Source organism: Triticum urartu, chromosome 1, assembly GCF_003073215.2.
Source record: "Triticum urartu cultivar G1812 chromosome 1, Tu2.1, whole genome shotgun sequence".
In the NCBI taxonomy this organism is placed as follows: Eukaryota; Viridiplantae; Streptophyta; class Magnoliopsida; order Poales; family Poaceae; genus Triticum; species Triticum urartu.
In genome coordinates this window covers 520,787,879-520,799,585 of record NC_053022.1, presented here as the reverse complement: position 1 = coordinate 520,799,585, position 11,707 = coordinate 520,787,879, and positions in this window count along the sequence as shown.

The window sequence follows — 11,707 nt, the reverse complement described above, 5'->3', positions numbered from 1 at the left end:
CCTTGCAGACGGAGCGGCAGGCGGCGAGGCTGCACGGCATCAGGCGCCGGAGGACGTCCGCGAGCACGTCGCCGGGTAGCAGACCCGCCGGATCCATGTTTTCTGGAGACTGCGCGCGCGGTGCAAAGGAACAGACAAGTAGGTAGGGTTCTCGATAGTCTGATGCGTTGCTTCTACCTCTGCTACCAACAAGGGAAGATGTATATAGCGAGGCCAATGGTGGGTGGGTAGTGGGTTAGAGTTCGTTCCAGTTTCACGCTCCGATTTGTTCAAGTCGGAGTCCGAAGTAGCAGCAGCAGAACTATTCCAGACTTGATGATCGCGCCATTCCGGCCGGCGAAGAAGCTGAATAAAGCAATCCAGGCCCCGGGCCACTCTGAACAAAAACTCTTCTTCAGCCGGCGACCTCCTCATTGCAGAACCTTAGGGCGTTGGATCACGTATCAGATTTGGCCATAGACTCGCTCCACCTGAAATTCCCTCTGCCCCTACCGTGAGCATGCAATCAAATCGGAGTCCGGACTAGTTTTGGGGGTAGCACTGGAGATCGGACAGCTTTGATTCGATCTGGAAAATTATTTGTCATAGTACTGTAATTGTTTACTTCCATCGACTGGATAAGTTTTCTTCCATGTTGATTCAAATTTGCTTCGACCTAACCAAAAAAGTGTCCAATAAACTGCATATTATGAGCACGGAAATGTTATCTCACTAACGTTCCCTGCAAGGCCAACCCCAGCGAACGCCCTCATCGCCGTTGCATGGATCTCAACTCAGGGGCAATGCCACGTCCGACGGATCGAGGTGTTCGCTGTCGTTTGCTGTAAAAATGATATTTATATATAACTTTGACATTTTTTGAAGCTTTTTTGTTTTTTAATTCGTCCAAAAATCCTTTTTTTTTACTTCTCACATGACCGTTTAATTATAAGAGGATTTTTTATAAGAGGACAGCCGTTATATTATTAGAGAATGGCATTTTTGTTGTAAGAGGATGACATTTTTATTATTAGAGGATGGCAGTTTTATTTATAAAATTATGGCTTTTTATTATTGTCAGCATGGCATTTTCGTTATTTAAGAGGATGGCATTTTTTATAAGAGCATGTCAGTTTTTTTATAAGAGCATGCCCTTTTTTATTTTTATAATAGGATAGGAATTTTTATTATTAGAGGATGACATTTTTATTGTAAGATGATGACATTTCTATTACGGGAGGATGGCTGATTTATTTATAAGATCATGCCATTTTTATTACCATGAGGATGCCATTTTTATAATTTAAGAGGATGGCATTTTTATTATTAAGAGGATGACAATTTTTTATAAGAGATGGCATTTTATTTTTATAATAGGATGGGCATTTTCATTATTGTGAGATGGCATTTTTTATTCGAGAGGTGGCATTTTTATTGCTTTTTTTGCACACCTTGATCTGATCCAATCACCACGGCCAGGGAGCACCACCAGCGGCAGGAAAGCTGCTGCCCATTGGGCGCCAGCATGGAGGAGCTTGTTGGCTATTGTGGGATGGTGATGGTGCTACATGGTCATCGGGTTGCGTCTCTCGATATGCGATGTTCGACGGCCGAGTTGGTGATCCAGTGCAGCGATCGTCAACGGCGGCACAGCCTCACGACGCCACCAGAGAAGAGGGAGTCGGCGCATGGTCCTGGATAGCGGCGAGCTCAACATCAGATCGACCTATCGTGCAACGAGATGGATTTTTTCCAATTTTTTTACGGGGTTTCGAGTATGATTTGGGGCAAATGAGGCAGCGATGTTGTCCCCATCTAAAAATAATGTTCTCCTGCTCTTTCCCTGATCCATTGGAGTGTTCATCACTCGTGGATGATGTGTGAAGTCATGTCTCCAATAGGTCTTTCAGGATACGGCCAGTCGATGTTTTCTTCTCCGGGGTGGCGATTTGTTTCGCAGATAGCACTGGCCGGCTTCTCCTAGTCTGCATCGACAACTTCTCGGGTGCCGCTTCTACAAGTTCTTGGGCTTAAATTTTTTGCTCCAGCCAGGCTGAGGCCTAGAGGCGACATCGTGTTTTGCTCATGACGCTTCACTGGTGGATGCAAAAGGAAGAAAACTTCGATACCCGTAAGATTTGAATGTATTTTTGTCTCTACGTACTCCCGAGTTCAAATGCTTCCTTGTGAACAGTAAATTTAGAAGAAAAAAAGTAGAAAATTCAGAAAAATCTGTCTTTTTTTGTTGTAAACTTTGACAAATGTTCCGTATGCTTGTAAAATTTCAGCACGAAATAACATCCGTGGAAGTCATGGAAAAAAACAAAATTGATGTTTCAAAAATGCTAGTTTTGAAAACATTTTGGAGTGCTGATTTTCTTTTCCACGTCTTCCATGAATGTTATTTTGTGCTAAAATTTTGCAAGCATACAAAACATTTGTCAAAATTTACCACAAAAAAAGTTCAGAATTTCTTGAATTTTGTTTAGTATTTTTAATTTTTTACTGTTTATAAGGGATCATTGAGCTCGGGAGCAGAATAGGACTTTCACTATGTATTGATGTATTTTTAGGGACATGTTTTCTAGGCAATGTATTTTCAAGGACATGTGATATTTAATACATGGCATTGGGTCCTTTCAGAAGAAAAAGTCACAAAGCCGAACCAAACTACTATGAAATCACGTTTCACACACCACCCCATCGGCCCACCCAATATAACGAAACTTATAAATATTTCCACACTATGTCATCAATCACGATGACTATTTCTGGCCATAAGCGAGTCGAGAGGAAACTCTCGCGTTGAAGTAAACAATGTTGGGCCGGCCCATTTCAGCGCGCGCAGACTAAAGAAATGGGTATGAAAAGGTGCGCTCCCCAGGAATTGCACCCAGCTCGTGAGGGGGAACACCGGCACAACTAACCACTGCACCACCTGTGCAGCTAACAATTGCACCCGCTTCCAGTTACTGGTTAGTAGTAGGATCACGACATACTAGAGGCGGTCGGAGCCGACTTTCTCTGTTTTTTCTTTGATCTTTCGTTTTTTTTCTTTTTTTATTCTCCATTTTTTTCATTTTTTTTATTTTCTTTGTTTCTATTTTTTCATTGTACATTCTTTTATACATGATCAACATTTCTTCAAATAATTGTGCAACATTTTTATATACATGATCAACATTTTTTAAGGTCATCCTTCAAAAAACTTCAAATACTTATTGGACACATCTATATACATGATCAACATTTTCTTAAATAATTTTTCAACATTTTTTTCAAATACTTTTTCAACATTTTATATATATGATCAACATTTTTTGAAATACTTGTTCAACATTTTTAAATACTTTTTCAATATTTCTTTCAAATATTTTTGATGATTTTTCTATTTTTTTTTTATATATATATATATATATATATATATATATATAGAGAGAGAGAGAGAGAATATTTCAAATATAAACAAAAGTACATCAGAAAACAGAAAACATAAAAAACAGGGAAAAAAAGGTTGTGGCCTCCTGCGCTCGTGGGCCGGTCTAGCTCACGCGCTCGCTGTCGTCTCGCATCACACGAGAAATAGGGGCGCCCGTCATCAAATAGGTATCCTATTCCCCGTGCGGGTTAGAGATCTATACCTACTAATAAAAGAAATAAAAATTCTTAGTCCGTCATGCTATCTTATAGAAAACCCTCTGATTTTTCTGACATTAAACCCGCAGTAGATATCAAATGTTTTAAAAAATACTCATATCTTGTAAACCTAACTCCTAATTTAACATGTTATATATGAATTTTGATTAGAAAAATATGTAGAATCTGAATATGATGTTATTTTACCTGTTAACAATTTAAAAAAATACTATCTAGGATACAATCTTAATCAATAATGCATTATCCGTCTGTTTTTGTCATTTTCCTTTACCGGCCCGTAACAATACCCCATTTCACACATGACATGAATAAAATGCATGATCACTTGCCCGTTTCTTCGTCCGGATTAAATCTATACGCAAGCCCTGTTGAAATAGAATACCTGTGGAATCTTGAAGTGCGCTTTTGTAGGCTAAGACCATCTTTGTTTGGGCCGTAGCTACAAATTCTCATATTATAGACCATTTTTTTGTAAGTTAAGAGCATGTGGTGTTTTTTTTCCCGTTGCAACGCACGGGCCTTTTTGCTAGTAGCCACCAAAACTTGCACCCCATCCCGCGGTAATGGGCCAGCCCGTTAGTTTGGATCTTTTTCTGCCTGTTTTCCTCTTTTCTACGGTTTCATTTTTCTTTTCTCTTTCCTTACCTCTTCTAATCTGTGAACTTTTTTAAAAAACATTATAAACTATGAAAATCATGAATAATTATCAAATTCATGATTTTTTAAAAATCATTTGCATTTTTCAATTCGTAAACTTTTTTTGAAAATCAATAAGAATTTCGAAATTCATGATCTTTTTCAAAAATTGGAACAGTTTTAAAATCCATGAACAAATTTCAAACTCATGAACATTTGAAATTCATGAATTAAGAAAACTCTTGAATATTTTTTGAATTTCTTATACAATATAAAAATTAATCTCATTTGAATCCGTAAATATTTCTTGAATCAGTGTAAAGTTTTTGAAATTCGATTTTTTTTAATTCATGGACATTTTTGTAAGTTGGGGACAATTTTTAAAATTCATGAAAAGTTTTGAATTCGCTAGCAATGTTTTAATCGGGGAACAAATTTTGAATTTCAGGCCATTTTCTATATTCTTGGCCATACATTTGAGTTCATGGTTATTTTTTAAAAATAAGAAGGTTTTCAAGTTTAGAACATTTTAAAAATTCATGAACATTTTCTGAAATGAGGGAACATTTTTATTTCACTTTTTTAAACTAAGAATAAATTTGGAAATGCAAGACCAAATTTGAATTTTGTGAACATTTTTTAGATAAAAAGAAACAAAGTCATGAACATATTTTGAAGTTGAAAACTTTTTGAAATCCCAAACATTTTTCAAAGAGGAAAATAAAAGAAAAACAAAAGAAATAATTCAAGGGCCCGCCCGCCCCGCACATGGGCCAGTCCAGAAGGACACCAAGGGTAGCGGGGGCTGCACGTTTACACGTCACCCAACACCCTATGGCCTAAATAGGAGGTGTAGTCGTCAAACCAAAGCTAAACCAACCCACCGGTTGTTCGAGGCCCGGATAATAAAATGGCCCAATACAGTCCCAAACCATTTTAGAATCATGGTTTTAGCCCTTATGACTCGAAAGCAACTAGTTGAGGAGAACTCGTTGTGGGATCCTGCAAGGGTCACTTTTGGTGGGCTGCATCACATGTCGCGTGCTGGGCGCTCCCTCCGGATTTATTTTTTTAGATTTTTCTATACGCATTTTCGGGTTTTAAATGGTTTTTGCCCGGTTTTTCCTATGTTTTTAGACAAAATATTTTACGTGAAAATATGCATTTACTGTTTTCCTTTCGCGAGATGCATGGATTTACTTCTTGTGGATGCACAGATTTGCTCTCGCTAGTGTGCCTCTCGGAAAAGGGGAAAATGTGATTTTTTTTTGCTTCCGTGAGAGCCATAGATTTACTTCTCGTGGAGGCACAGATTTACTTCCGTGAGAGCCACATCTGTGAATGCGTTTTTTCTGCTTCCATGAGAGGCACCGTTTTTCTTCACGTGGAGGCACATATTTGTTTCCGTGAGAGGCACATCACATTTGTGCCTCTCAGAAAAGAAAAGAAAAGAAAAAGATGTGTTTTTTTTCTTCCACCAGAGATATATATTTACTTCTTCTGGAGGCACAGGTTACTTTCGCGCAGGAAAACATGGTTTCCTTTTTTTCTGCGAGTGGCACAAATTTGCTTTCGCTAGAGGCACAATTGTGCTTCTTCGAAAAAGAAAAAAAACATGCTTCCAGTTCGGGGTTTTTCTTGAAAAAAAAAATCATCGAAAGCTATCAACGTGGTATCTAATTTCAAAGATCTCGACGCGCTCTAAGGGTGAAAATGATTCAGGATTTGGATGCAGGGATAAATAGATAAAACATTTTGAATAAATGAATGTATGAAAAAGAAAAATTACCAAGTTGCGACAAGTGGCGCACATACAATGCGTCACTTGTCGCAAGCTGAGGATGTGGAAGTGACATTTGCAAAGAGTACTTCTTAAAGCATCTCCAATAGAAAATTTATATTTGGAGACATAAAAGTAGGTGATGTATAATTTACATCATTAAAAAGTGTTTTTTGTATCACCAAAAAAGCCCCAACTCCAACAAACGATGTATATTTGGTGATGTAAAAGTAGTGCTCCAACATATGATATATTTGATGATGCAAAATTATTTCAACTACTACATCATTTGAAACATAAATTCAAACATAACAAGTTCATTTGAAGCAAACATAATTCTTAAACATAACTAAAAGTAGTTCAAACTACTACATCCATCGAGCTACTACTACTCCGAGTTTACTCGTCGTTGCTCTTAAACTGCTCCCAGAACTCCTCCTTGTTGGGGTCATCGCACTCGTTGTCCTGCTCCCCCGAGTCATCCCAGTCCGACGAGTCAGACTTGACACGGATCATCGCTGAGGGGCGGACCTCCTCCTCCTTCTTCACCACCTTGTTCTTCTGCTCTGCCCCGCGCTCGGCCTGGACATACTTCGGATGCTCCCGCGCGAACCTAGACATCGCCGCGTCGTCGCTAACGCCAAGAGCAACGAGATTTGCCGGCTTCTTCTTCTTCTCCTTCATCTGCCGAATCTTGATATTCTTCGGCCCGATGAACTCCGCATCCACCTTGGTTTAGATCTCCAGAAAATACATCTCGTGCCTTGGCTGGCCAAAACGCCAAGTTGCGACGTCGTACGCACTCTCAGCCACCTCTTGGTACTTGAAGGTGCCGAGCCAGTAGCGATAGTTGTTGCACTAGAACTCGACACCGTAGTTCTCGGAAGGCTTCGCATGCACCCTGAAGATTTCGATCTTGCTCTTCGAGAGCTTCTTCGATGGCATATGCCGGCGATGAATGGGGCTGCGGCCGAGCGTCGAGACAGGAGGCGGCGGTCGGTGGAGGAAGCGGGAGGCTGGCCAGGCGACGGTGGAGTTTCAATCGAGCGGTGGCGCGGAGGCAGAGGTGCTCGGATCAGGTGGCAGTGGTGGCGGTAAAGCGACAGATTTGGAGGCGGGGTGGCGGAGTTGCGGCGGAACCGGCAGCGGGGGCGGTGGAGAGGACAGATCTGGCGAAGGGGCGGTGCGGCATGGTCCGGTGGGCGTGCGGCTATGCAGCGGGAGGAGAGGTGGTGGTCGCACGGTGGGTGGGGAACATATGAAGTGACGGTTGGTGGTTGGCGCGCAGCTGCGGATTTTACATCACCAGACGGACGAGGTGATGTAAATTTTTATCTCCAAGTATTGTATTTTACATTAGCTGAAGCAGGTGATGTAATTTTTTTTTACTTCTACATTATATATTGGAGCAGTGTTTTTAGGCCTTCCTGGTGTAAAAGTAAGTTATTTATAGAATTACATCTTTTACTGGAGATGCTTTAATTAGTGCTTTCGATATGAATCGGTTACCAACAGTGGAACGCTTTCATGTGTTGCCAATTTCACGACGAACGATGTGAAAGATAATATACATCATTTATGGTGTAAAGCAGAGGAAATGAGCTCAGGATTTGGTCCACTAAATCGGTAAATCCTGAATGTGGTTTCCAAAAAAGGATCAAACTCATGGTTCAGTTACTGCATCAACATTGTTCAAGGCAACACCGTCAGTTTCGACTGGTCATACAATATCTTAATTCTTACAACAGTTTGTAGTTGTAACTTGTAACTCTCATTTAGGTCACTTCATTCTTGTTGGGAAATTGCAACCCATCGATGAACTGAGCATAGTCTCATAAGATGAGGTATACCTTCCAGGACACTCTGCAAAGCCTATTTGTTTTCACTTTCATTAGAGCAATATTGAGCGATCATTCCTGGTGTCGAAATGTTGAAAAGTAACTAGGCATGAAACAAACACATACATTACGTAATAAAAGGAATTAATACTAGAAGCAACTGCGGATTCTGCAACAGAGATTATCTTTTAATATGCTTGCATATGAAAAGTCAAATGAGGCCAAAGTAAGTGGACGACCACAATTCAACGTAAATACATAACTTGTTATAAGCAATTCATGCAAGCTAGAGCTCAGTATTGCCTTCTAAACTATTTGCTATCAAGCTACTCTCCATCCAACAAGGCGTGTATACAACAGACGACTTTATCCAATCATCACCATCTAAGGGTAAACATCCCAGATCCTCAACCTTGGAGCTACTAAGATGGTAGGCCATTACTCTTGTGTGCGACGTTCCCAAAAAGATAATCTCCTTGTAAGGATGGAATCCGAGTATCGTAGAAATATAACCAGGGAAGTTTTCCTTAACACTAACTTCAGTGGCAGTAGCAGTGGTGGCATCATCATTATCTGAATCCCATTCCGGTTTCTCTTTGTCTACTGTTTCATCATTGTGATCCCTGACACCCTGTACGAACCAAGAGCTATAACCGTGCTCCCAAGGAAAATTTTCTAGCAACGGCTTGAGGTCCATCTCATGCTTCAACATCCACTCAGTGTGATCAATTGATTCATTGAGGAACCAAATCTGAAGCTTGCACCAATCACCGTGGACGAACCCATAGTAAACGCCTTTCTCTGATTTTCCCAGATGGGGCAAAATATCCCCACGTGCTTCATTAATCGTCGGGGGGAGTTCAATTACTCGGTACTTTTTATCCTCTAAATCTAACCTGCACAAATAAATAAATTCATTATTACTGTACAACAGTAGCTAGCTAGTCACCATGGTACTAGCGACCTTTGCTAAGAAAAAATTAGGGAAACAAAACATATATACTCCCTCAGGTCCTTTTTTACTTTGCGTAATAGATTTATGTCAAGTCAAATATTGTAAAGTTTGATCAAATTTATTATATTAAAAAACACGAACATCTACAATATCAAATATATATATATATATATATATATATACTATCAAACTATATTTTTCAATGAATCTAACAATATTGATTTAACATTGTGAGTGTTAATATTATTTTCTATAAGTTTGGTTAAAGTAGAGATACTTTGACTTCGAACAAAACTTATATGCGGATTAAAAAGGACCGGAGGAAATACCTGATAACAAAAAATATGTTGTACACATAGAGCCGGCCCCGCCAATACACAGCATCATGAGAGAGCACATCTTTCATGAGCGGTAGTAGCTTGGGGTCGATGGACCGTGGAGCCATCCCTTCCCTGATAAAAGATCTTTCCTCCCACCGCCAGGTCTTTGACGAGAATGCGCTCATAGTGTAAGGCGATGGAGGCCACTCTGAGTTTGGGTTCGCGGGGACCAATTCAGCTTCGTTCTCGTATCGGTTCCCATACCTGCGCCTAACACACTGCATGAAGAACACCTCAAAATGTGGCGAGACCATAGGATCGTACGCGAGGAAGTCGTATTTGATGAAGCCTTTGGTCGGGGTCCGATCAGGATGACGCGGTAGACTAGCCCACTGTTGCGTGGCCGGATTGGCCACGCCTCCCCAGAGGAGGAGGAGGCCGTTGCAGTGACCCGTCATGTGGGACCAGTCATTGTGGACGTCGTCGAGGTAGCCGAGGTTACCCTGGATCTTGCCTACGACGGAGGGGCGCGAGAGGAACGCCGGGGGGAAGTGCTCGCCGTCAACGAAGCGGTAGACAACGAAGATGCCGGCCAGGGAGAGCGGCAGGAGGTCCTTTCGCAGCAGGCGGTGGGCGTCGACGACGGCACACCACTCCTTGCAGACGGAGCGGCAGGCGGCGAGGCTGCGCGGCATCAGGCGCCGGAGGACGTCCGCGAGCACATCGCCGGGTAGCAGACCCGCCGGATCCATGATGTCTGGCGACTGCGCGGTGCGCACGCGGTGCAAAGGAACAGGCAGGCAGGCAGGTAGGGGTCTCGATAGTCTGATGCTTTGCTTCTACCTCGGCTACCAACAAGGGAAGATATATATAGCCAGGGCCAATGGTGGGTGGGTAGTGGGTTAGAGTTCGTTCCAGTTTCAAGCTCCTATTTGTTTTAGCAATGGACTCGTACGTGCTTTTTTTTTTTGAGTAAGGACTCGTACGTGCTGTCAGCCAGCGGATCATCAACTCTCTGGTTTGCGAGACCCCCAAACGCTGCATAGCGCGCGCGCGATTAGGCGCTCTCGAGCGGCTGTGGGTGGGCCGTTCGATGGGATCGACAAACGTTTTTTTTTCTTCAGAAAACGACACACAGGTGCCGATTCATCCCATCGTTGGCTGATTGATGGAAGAGAAAATAATTATGACAATATTCAAGGCAATGATCATGTATATAGATATCACGTTCAAGATTAGTAGATCAATTCCTATCTACATCTACTACTATTATTCCACACATCGATCACTATCCAGCAGTCACTTGCGTTCCTCATTACCTGGAAGCGGATCCTCAACATAGAACATAGAGAAGGAAAATCACGGTGTTATAATACTACCCTAGTGTAAAATAAAGAAGGGAAGTTAAAAACTGTTAGTAGATAGTTAGCAGGTTGTTTCCTGTTGGTATTTCCTGTAGAAATAAGTAATTTAAAAATAATTTTATTTCATCATCAATTTGTTTGTATATAATTACTATAATTGTACATAGTAGACCATTAATTTGTAAATTAATTTAAGTCGTTTTAGCTATAATCATATGGATAGAAAGAAAGAAAGTTAGGTTCTGTGACTTTGCTTCTCAATGTTGGAGGATCTTGTTCCTCTTTCCCCAACTCCTCCTTCTATTCAATTTTAGGGATTTCATCAACTCCCTCCTCCGATTCATTTTATAGGGATTTCATCCATGGTACCCGCTGCCAGATGGTGGTAATACAATCCATGGAGGAAGACGGGATGCGAAAAGGGGGGAGGGCGGAGCCAGGTGGCTGCGCGCGATGAGCAACAAGCTGGAGGAAGGCTATAGGGATATATACTTTTCATCTTGTTTTTAAGTGCTCACTGATTACGTCCTCAATTTTAAGTCAAAGTTGCTCAGATTTCTCCGTCTCTTTGCTTACCTAGGACATAAATGGAGTAGTTTCTTTTTGTTAACATTAACTTGCCCATCTTTAGTAATTAAATTGTCCATCTGCAGTAACTAAATTGCCAACGTGGGATGTTTCTGTTAACACAAGTAGTTGCCTCAAGCTTCCTACAAAATCACCTACTAGTATCATGTTTTCTTGCCTATTATTCTCGTAGTAGGAAGGCAATTTCCTAACTTTTCTTGCTAATTAAATTAACATAGGCACATAGATGAGCAATGTTGTGTTTTGCTCTTGACCTGATATTTTTTTCTTGGAGTTTGTTGCTGGATCATTGGTAGAAGGGAGTCACATGGCGGGGGTGGATCCATGGTTGCGTTTAGCGGGCAAGAATTTGCTGTTGTTTCAGGGTCTAGGGAGGGACTACCATGTGTGCTCACCTAGAATAGTCTTGACCAGCGCCCAGCTCACCACCTTCTAGTTCCCGCAGCCCACGCTCTCCAACCAACTCGAAGGGCTATGTGTGGCAGTGCAAAAGGATCGAGAAGAGGGTTCTAGAGGGGGAGGGGGGCGATTAGACCCTTAACAAGCAAAGTTGACAGTTTTTAATTTCTTTCAAGTTAAGGTTGAGTTTA